This window comes from Humulus lupulus, chromosome 4 (genome assembly GCF_963169125.1).
Source record: "Humulus lupulus chromosome 4, drHumLupu1.1, whole genome shotgun sequence".
Lineage (NCBI taxonomy): Eukaryota > Viridiplantae > Streptophyta > Magnoliopsida > Rosales > Cannabaceae > Humulus > Humulus lupulus.
Window position 1 is genome coordinate 11,271,518 of NC_084796.1, and position 9,345 is coordinate 11,280,862.

Here is a 9,345-nt window from a genome sequence, read left to right on the forward strand (position 1 = left end):
TAAAAAATTGAGAGAGCCATGAGAGGTGGAGTTCCACCTTGATGGAGATCAGCTGAAGGCCTTCATGAAGAATCCTCCTCTATCCAGAGATGTGGAGGCCCCAAACAAACTTAAGGTTCACGAAGTTGAAAGGGAGGCCTCATCCTCAGCCGTCCCTCCAAATGAGAATCATCTGAGGTCAAGAGCTGCCGCTGCAAGAGATGCTGGCGAGTTCCCGCCCCCAAGGCCGCCGCAGGTGCCAAACTCCGGCTGGCAGGATCCGGGCACATCGATGCGCAGACCTGACAAGCATCCCCAGGTCCATTCCATGAGCTCAAGTTCTAGGTCTCGATTCTATGAAGAGGAGATACGTGAATTGCACTGCAAGAACCAAAGGCTTGAAACCACCTTAGAGAACATGCAAGAGGTGTTAAATGGCATGTTGCAAGGGAAGTCAAACATATCTCTCCCTAAGCGAAAAAGAGAGACGTCAAGAGGGGGTAGAAACAATATTCCTAGTAGACGATGGGAGGACTCGACTCTCCACTAGTAACACCTCCCGGGCGAAGCAGCATGAACGCCCCGGACCACAAAAGCAGCCTCCGAGGCCAGAGTAGAAGAACAACGATGGCCCTCATAACGACGTCGAAGTCACCTCAAGGAGAACACCCTCATATCTACGAGAGGAACTCAACAAGAAAAGGGCGGATAAAAGGACTACGCCTCCTATACCGCCCCGGGAAGGCAAAGGAAAGGGAGATGTTAACCCATCCACATTGAGAGACTCCTTGAAAAAGAGGAGACAATACCTAGACACAGAGATGAGGAGCCTACGGAGCAAGATCGTCACCGCATCTGGAGGAAAAGCCATTGAGGACGATTTCGGCCATGAATAGCCCTTTTTTAAGGAGATCCAAACCATCCGGCTCCCAACCAACTTCAAGGAGCCTCATATGACCCCCTATGAAGGAAACACAGATCTGAAGTGCCATTTGGACACGTTTAACGACCTGATGAAAGGACCTGTGTACAAATGGTTCAAGAGACTTCGACCAAGGTCCATCAGGTCTTGGCAGTAGTTTTCTGATGAATTTCTCCAACAGCATCACGTCATGCGTGATTACACAATGTCGGGCACCAGCCTCGCTAACGTGAAGTGGGGAGAATGAGAGTCTAAAGGGATATATCCACAGGTTTAACATGGAGGCAGCCAAAGTAGGGAGCTTGACCTGCAGGGAGTTGAAAATGGCCATCACAGCCGGAGTGCGTCCGGGAAGCAAGTTGTGGGATAATATGCTCAAAAGGGAAGTCACTGACTTAGATGACTTCTATAAGAGGACAAAAGTACATTCGTGTGGAGGATGGCCATGCGAACTTAAAGGCAGGAAAAAGCGAGTCCCGTGTAAAGCCCCCAATCAATGAAGGGTCGAATGGAGTGAAGAAAAGGAGGGCGTATGAAGGGTCGAGAGATGATCAACAGAGAAGGTCCAAACGTGGAAGAGACCAGAGGCAAACGACTTATACCTTCTATACGAGCATGACGGACACGAGATAGCATATCTACCTCACAAATGAGGATCGGATTCCCTTCAAAAGGCCCTCACCAATGAGAAAAAATTGGTCCAAGAGGGACCCTAGCAAATACTGTCAGTATCACAAGGATATCGGCCATACCACAACAGAATGTACCCATTTGAAGGAATAAATTGAAGAGCTCATCTAAAGGGGGCACCTGGGCCGATATGTCAAAAGGGAGAAGCAAAAATCGAAGGACGTGTCGGTGATACCTCGAGCACAAGGAGGAGCCCCAGAGATACAAGGAGAAGTGAGAACAATCTTCGGAGGTCCGGGGTTTGGGGGAGAGTCCAGGAAGGGTTGAGACAGGTACGCTAAAGAAGCCAGACGGAGTCAACCACCGTGTGTCATAAGTTTGGAGCAGTGACCCTGAAAAGCTTTAAGGGAGAAAATGACTCAATCACATTCATAGAGGAGGATGCACGAAGGGTGCACTTTCCCCATAATGATCCTTTGGTGTTGACAGTTTAGTTGGCCAACATGCGGGTGCATCGGATCCTCGTAGACAACGGAAGTTCCGTAGATATCTTATATCGCCCCGCCTTGGAGAAGATGGGTTTGGGCGTCAGACACTTGAAACCCTATCAATCCTCCTTATACAGATTCACGGTGGACTCGATACAACCCTTAGGGATGATTGAATTGGCACTCACCATGGGAGAACCCAGACAGACCACAGTCATCGCAAACTTCGTTGTGGTAGATTGTGCTTCACCTTTCAATGCGGTATTGGGGAGACCATCCCTAAGAGAATTGAAAGCGATAACTTCAATATATCACCTCGCCGTTAAGTTCCCAACTCCTAGTGGAGTAGCGAGTATGAAAGGAGAACAAAGAGAGACAAGGGAGTGTTATAACACCTCCCTTCGCACGTCTGTGAAACCGCGAGAACCGATGGAGATGGTGGTACATGGGGGCACAAACCCACAGGAACTAGACCCCAGAATCATGGAGGAGCCAAGGTCTAAACCTGTGGAGGAGGTAGAGGAAATCATGGTGATGGAAGAGCCATTGCGAAAGTTGTAGGTGGGAAAAAGCCTTCAGAGCGACGCGAAGGAGAAGTTGGTAAGGTTTTTGAAGGAAAATCTGGATGTATTTGCTTGGAGTCACGAAGACATAGTGGGAATAGATCCAGCCATCATGTGCCACCATTTGAATATCACCTCTGAGGCAAGGCCCGCTAGGCAGAAAAGACGAGCGCTTGACCCAGAGAGGTACGCAGCCTTAAAGGAGGAGGTAGACAAGTTGAAGGTCAATGGGTTCATCCGCGAATTATTCTATCCTATATGGGTGTCAAACCTGGTGCTAGTTCTGAAACTGAATGGAAAATGGAGGACTTGCATTGACTTCTCAAACCTCAATAAGGCTTGTCCTAAGGACAGTTTTCCACTTCCAAGAATAGATCAGCTGGTGGATGCAACGGCCGGGCACAAGCTACTTAGCTTTATGGATGCCTACTCTGGATACAACCGGATACCTACGAACTCCGCTGACGAAGAGCATACGTCATTTGTAATGGATAAAGGACTCTACTGTTATAAGGTGATGCCTTTCGGATTAAAGAACACGGGTGCCACCTATCAGAGATTGAGGAACAAAATGTTCGCTAACCAGATAGGGAGGAACGTGGAGGTATGCGTTGACGATATGATGGTGAAGACCAAAAATGTCGTAGAACTCAACAAAGACCTAGGAGAGATGTTTGACACACTCAGGAAGTACCAAATGAAGTTGAATCCACTCAAGTGCACTTTCGGTGTATCCTCAGGAAAGTTCTTAGGTTTCAAAGTAAACTCCAGAAGCATCGAAGCTAATCCTAATAAGATAAAGGCCCTAATAGAAATGAGCCCACCCAAGAACAAGAAGGAGGTGCAATGTCTAACGAGACGGGTGGCAGCCCTTAATAGATTCATCTCGAGGTCTATGGACAAGTGCTTCCCCTTCTTCAACATCCTAAAAGGGAGCAAAAAGTTCGCTTGGGATGAAGAATGTGAGGATGGTTTTATCAAGCTGAAGGAACACTTAGGGAAGCCACCCTTGTTGGCAAAACCTAAAAGGGGCAAAAGGCTATACTTATACTTGGCAGTATCCGAGCATGCCATAAGTGTTTCCCTAGTTAAAGGAGAGAAGAAGCACCAACAACCTGTGTACTACGTCAGTAAACGGTTAGTAGATGCGAAGAACCGATACCCGGAGATAGAGAAGTTGGCATACGTGTTAGTTGTGGCTTCAAGGAAGTTGAGGCCCTATTTCCATGCCCATGCAATCGAAGTACTCACCAATAACCCTTTACGAGAGGTCTTGTAGAAACCTGAAACCTTGGGGAGATTGATGAAGTGGTCGATCGAGTTGAGTCAATTCGACATCACTTATACCCCAAGGACCTCCATCAATGGACAAGTGCTCGTAGAATTTATAGTGGAGTTCACCTATCGACCAAATGGAGGAGGAGATGAAGAAGAGGGACAATCAGTCATAGAAGGAGAGTCAAGGAGTTCTGAAGAATGGAGCCTACATGTGGATGGAGCATCCAACGAAGGAGGATCTGGAGCAGGTATCATGATGACTGGACCCGAAGGACACAGGATGTACTGCGCAATAAGGTTTGGGTTCGAAGCTTCGAACAATGAGGCGGAATGCGAAGCGCTTATAGCAAGGTTGCGATTGGCCCAGGGGCTAAAGGTAATGCATCTACACATTTTTAGTGACTCATAGTTGGTGGTTACCCTTTTTCCCTTTGTTTTTGGGATGTTTTGGTTGCGACACCGCATTTGCTTTGGAAGTCTCTCCATTAGACCCCTCCACAAGTTTATCTCTACATATAGATTCCTCTTCGATTCGAATATGTTTTTGGATTTCCTCCAAAGAATAATCCTCACTTTTATGAAGGATTTTCCTATAGCTCTTCCAAGTTGGTGGTAATTTAGCCACTATAGCACCAACTTGAAAGGCCTCAGGAAGCTCAATCTTTAGCACTTTCAATTTGTTAACAATTATTTGCAATTCATGAATTTGAGGAAGAATAGGTTTATCACCAAAAAATTTGAAATCGAAGTATTGAGATATCAAAAACTCTTTGGTACCTTCCTCTTCCACCTTAAACTTTTTCTCAAGTGCATCCCATATCTCCTTGGCCGATTTGGTCTCGGTGTAGAGGTCATAGAGCCTATCGGATAGGGCATTGAGGATATGACCCCTACTGATAAGTGTACAAAATATACGCTTATTTATAACATTTTCATATTGATTTGGTTGTTTTCTCAAAAGAAAGTTTCTATTTAATCTGTTTGGTGAACTTGTGCAGTTTGTCGTTATAATTCTGATTTGTTCGAGAATTTGGATAAATGTTTGTTTTAGTAGCCGAAAATTGGCTAATCTTTGGAAATATGGTACAGGCGATATATCGCCTATCTTGGGCGATATATCGCCGCTTGTGGAATTCCAAATTTTGGCTTATCAGAACGACATCAGAAACTCGCGTTTTTATCGAGAACATTCAACCTGCGATATATCGCAGCATTATAGGCGATATATCGGCACAAGGGCATTTTTGGAAATTATCATGGAAATTCGTAGGGTTTTGGGATTTTTTGTAAAAAGAATAAAAAGAAGATCGAAAGGGACAGAAGAAGAGAGCATTCTGACGGCAGAGGAAAAGAAACAGAGAAGAATCCACGTTTATTTTGTTTGTGTTTATTTTATGCTTTTGAATTTTAGATTGTGTGATGAAGTTTAATATTATGAACTAAATTTTTATTTAGAGTATTTTAATGTAGTCACTGGATATTCTATTCGTCTTTAATGCAATTTCTATGAATCTTTGACTTTATGATTATCTATTGTTCTTATGTTTAATGCTTGTAATTGATTGGCCATCTGTTGCATGATTATTGGTTTTAATTCAATATCTGAAAAGTGAGAATTGGAATAGCTTTAGAAAATAGACATAGATTTCAATTTAGAACGAAAGTATCAAATTGGTTTGTGTAGCAATTAGGTTTTTGTTCTTAATGCGGTTTATGTGTCGAATTTATCACAGACATGTAGAGAATTCACAGGTAAACTGAATATTTTATATCTTGAGAAAGAATAGAATTGTCAATAGTAAACTTGCTATAATCATAAATCAAAGAAACATATTAGTTGTATTATTGATTGAATAGAATTGAAGGTTGATGAAATTAGAATACTCTAATCTTTCGCTTATATTAAATTTCGTTAATTAAATTGTGCTTTCTTAGTTTATTGTTCATTGTTAATTGTCATTAAAATTTCATTAGACAAATAGAAATAAAAGTTTGCTATTGGTAATTATTAGATCAATTCCCTGACAGAACGATAATATATTTCCACTACTATTACTTATTTATTCAATTGCGTATACTTGCGCAGTAGTAAAAATTCACAACAAGTTTTTTGGCGCCGCTGCCGGGGAATTGATATTCTATTAATATCAAAATAGTTAATTTTTATTCTAATTTGGCTGTTTTTATTATTTGAACTAATCCAAATTGTCGCATTTTGTTTTAATAGGTGAATCTTTTGTATGCGACGTGAAGGATCTGCAAATCGTGTGCCTGTTAATCCTGAAATAGAAAGATCCTGCAGACAAAACAGAAGGAAAAAGAGGTTGGAAGCATCTATGGCTGCCAACCAAAGAGACGGGGTTAACAACAATGATGGTCAAAATCACATTGCTCAGGACCAAAATGTGCGAGCATTAAGAGATTATGTGCTCCCTGCTATCACAGGAGTGCACTCCTGCATTAGGCCGCCGACTATTACTGCCAATAACTTTGAGATTAAACCGGCGATGATACAAATGGTCCAGACTTCTGTCCAGTTTGGTGGTCTCCCCAATGAGGATCCTAACTTGCACATAGTGAATTTTCTTGAGCTATGTGCAACGTTTAAGTTTAATGGGGTGAGCGATGATGCAATAAGGCTGAGATTGTTCCCTTTTTCACTTAGGGACAGGGCAAAAAGTTGGCTTATTTCTCTACAGGCCAACTCAATCAACACATGGGAGGAACTAGCTCAGAAGTTTCTCTCAAAGTTCTTTCCTCCTGCACAAGCTGCTAAGTTGAGGGGAGAAATCAATAACTTCTATCAGAATGAGGGAGAGTCATTGTACGATGCATGGGAAAGATTCAAAGACCTGCTCAGGAAATGCCCTCATCACGGTATAGAGAAGTGGATGTTAGTCCACAATTTTTATAATGGGCTTTGCGGTACTACTCGCACTATAACAGATGCAGCAGCAGGTGGTGCTTTCATGAGTAAAGGGGCTGATGAGGCATATGAATTGTTAGAGGAGATGGCTATGAACAATTATCAGTGGCCTGCCGAACGAGATACTTCACAAAGAAAAGTAGCTGGGGTACATGAATTAGATGCTATAACTGCTTTAACTGCTCATGTTGCTTCATTGACAAAGCAGTTGCAACAAAACAAGATCTCAGCTCAAGCCCAGGCTATACAGGCTTTCATGATTTTCCCCAATGTCCTCCAGAATTGCGCCAGCCATATCAGCCGCCTCCAGATTCTGACGATGAAGAGTAACTGTTCGGTTGTCAAGTTTTTTCTAGTTATTTTATTTTATTTTATTTATTTATTTTATTTTTCTTTTAGTTCAAGTCCTTTGGATTTTATGAAACAGTGAGGGCACTGTTGATTTTAAGTTTGGGGGACTATTTACTTTTCTTTTGATTTTTTTTTATTTTTTTATTTTTAATTTTAATGTTGGATGATTGTACAAAACTATTATTGACTAAGACAGGTGGGCTTCAATGATGAATTATGCTAATTCTTTGATGTTGTTAGACTGATGCTTTTGATATGTAGACTGTGTGCTTAACCTGCTGTTAATTGATCTGCGTATTGTCATTTGTGTATTATATGTGTTTTATTTAATTTATGCTCTACATTATATAAGTTTATAAGTATTGTGGGAATTGGTATGTATGGTGGATGTTGAAATAAGCTAGAACTTGCTTGGTTAATTTGTTGAGACGAAATGCTAAATGAAGTATTGAGTAGAGATGATTTAGGCAATTTTCTTTGGAAAACGTTTGAGCCTTTCCAGCTAACCCATAAAAATTTATCCTTAGTTACCCTTTTTGAGCCTAAAGCTTTGGTTTTTGTTCTTGATTATACTATTGAGTCTAAATTTCCTAACTTCATTATTTTTCTTTTTCCTTTGTTATCATAAGCATATAATTTGTGGGAAAGTGGAATGGAAAATAGTGAGATATTGGTATGATTTGAATGTAGTATGAGTGTACAAAAAGAAGAGAGAGAGAAGTTTTTGAGATTATGAAAAGAAAAAAAAAATTCACTTTGTCACACTCCTTGATTATATACATATAGAAAATATTAAGTTTGGGGGAGTGTGATTTGAAAAAAAAAAAAGTGATAAGTATAGAAAAAATGATACAAAAAGAAAAGAAGAAAATGATGAAAGTATGTAATCTATCTCTCTAATTGTATAAAAGGGTGATTTTTGGTGTGGTGAAGAGAAAGTTGGTTGGTTTCAAGGTTTATATGCTTATGGTAATTTCGAGCCTAAATGACTATTTATCTACTTGTACCTAAGCCCAATGTTATGAGCCTAAATGACTAGTTCCACCTTAAAATTTTTCTCAAGTGCATCCCATATCTCCTTGGCCGATTTGGTCTCGGTGTAGAGGTCATAGAGCCTATCGGATAGGGCATTGAGGATATGACCCCTACAAAGGAGATTGTCCTCCTCCCTCTTCCTTCTCTTCTCCACCTCCTCGAAAGTGTCTTTGTCAGATGGCTTGGCTAAAGGTGCCAAGGAAGACTCAAGGATGTAGGCAATTTTGAGAGTGGTTAAAAGAAACCTCACCTTGTCTTGCCACCTAGTAAATGTAACGACCCACTACTCTAGACTTTTTGGACCATTAACGAAACTATACATAAAACTTACATTTTTGCGAAAATACCATAATTTATTATAAACTTGTAGAAACAAATGTTACTTTCATAAAATAAGTAGGATATGGGTACCCATTGTCTTTAAAACAAAAATAACTTAAAAACTAAAAAGAGTTACATAGAAAATGCGGAAAATACATTTAAAACCATAAAAACATAAACAAGACTACGTCCTCGAATCGAATAACGCTCGGCCCCTTGACTCCATTCACCATCGATACACATCCTCTAAGCGTCACGAATCTTTCCGCCTCTAAAGCTTATTTCCTGCACATAAACAGAAAGGAATGAGCCTAATGCGTTTGCAGTCGATCGTGTTTAAATATTCAGCGTATGCCGATATATCGCAGCTATAGGGGGCGATATGTCGCAGCACGTAGATACGGAAAACACGAAACGATGCACGGTCGCCTCGGGCATACTGGCCCAGGCGATATATCGCCTACAGGGGGCGATATATCGCCTCCTTCAGCATGGATTCAAACTCTTTTGAATTCATTTCCTTTCAGCCATTCAAACTCCTTCAACAGTCCAGCATCTTGTGAACGAGTCTTCAGCCTCTGCTGAACGATTATTCAAATGATTTTCACCTAAAAAGCCATTATTTTTATTCAAGTAAAATCAAGATATTTTCATTCCCAAACTCTATAAATAGGACCTAGTACCCAGCCATTATTCACCATTTGCTCTAAGTTCAGAAGCTGCTAGTGTTAAGTGAGTGTGAGAGTGTAAACACTTGGTTTGGGGAAAAACTATAAGCTTAAACATCATAAGCTTATCAAACACTTTGGGAAGTGAGTTCTATAGTATTTCGGTGAAGGTTAGATTGATCTT

The 9,345-nt window shown here is 41.2% G+C and overlaps 1 non-coding gene across 1 annotated transcript; it reads right to left on the reverse strand.

The window, feature by feature from the left end:
- Nucleotides 1–6,634: 6,634 nt before the first annotated feature.
- On the reverse strand, nucleotides 6,635–6,741 carry LOC133833229 (small nucleolar RNA R71). The gene has a single exon (XR_009892623.1). It is a non-coding gene; the product is annotated as a small nucleolar RNA R71 (small nucleolar RNA).
- Nucleotides 6,742–9,345: the final 2,604 nt, after the last annotated feature.